Source organism: Pan paniscus, chromosome 5, assembly GCF_029289425.2.
Source record: "Pan paniscus chromosome 5, NHGRI_mPanPan1-v2.0_pri, whole genome shotgun sequence".
Lineage (NCBI taxonomy): Eukaryota > Metazoa > Chordata > Mammalia > Primates > Hominidae > Pan > Pan paniscus.
This window is the reverse complement of record NC_073254.2, coordinates 61,482,215-61,482,890: the sequence shown is the minus strand read 5'-3', so window position 1 is coordinate 61,482,890 and position 676 is coordinate 61,482,215.

Below are 676 nucleotides of genomic sequence, written 5' to 3'. Positions count from 1 at the left end.
GGGGTCAGAAGCTCCAACCTTAACTCCCATAAGCCTGCCACAGGCAAGCCTGCCAAGATGGATGAATAACTTCCCCAGAGCACAAGGTCACACCCTCAGGAAGCCAGGCTTCCAGGTTGCGTTTATTTTTATTATTTTATTTTATTTTATTTTTTGAGACGGAGTTTCGCTCTGTCGCCCAGGCTGGAGTGCAGCGGCGCAATCTCGGCTCACTGCAAGCTTCGCCTCCCTGGTTCAAGCCATTCTCCTGCCTCAGCCTCCCGAGTAGCTGGGACTACAGGCTCCTGCCACTACGCGCCGCTAATTTTTTTTGTATTTTTAGTAGAGACGGGGTTTCACCGGGTTAGCCAGAATGGTCTCGATCTCTTGACCTCGTGATCCGCCCGCCTCGGCCTCCCAAAGTGCTGGGATTACAGGCGTGAGCCACCGCACCTGGCTGCAGAAATGTGTTCCTTCTCTCTGCAGTGGAAATATACAAAGGGTGGGTCACTTGAGAAGCCCCCAGGAAATTCTTCACTTTCACTCTAAGCTCATCTCTGGGAGAGATGGGGTCAGGGAGACCTTTCCAACAGACAAAAAGAAACAAAAAACCCTTTGTTGGGTGGGGCGTGGTGGCTCACGCCAGCACTTTGGGAGGCCAAGGCAGGCGGATCACCTGAGGTCGGGAGTTCGAGAC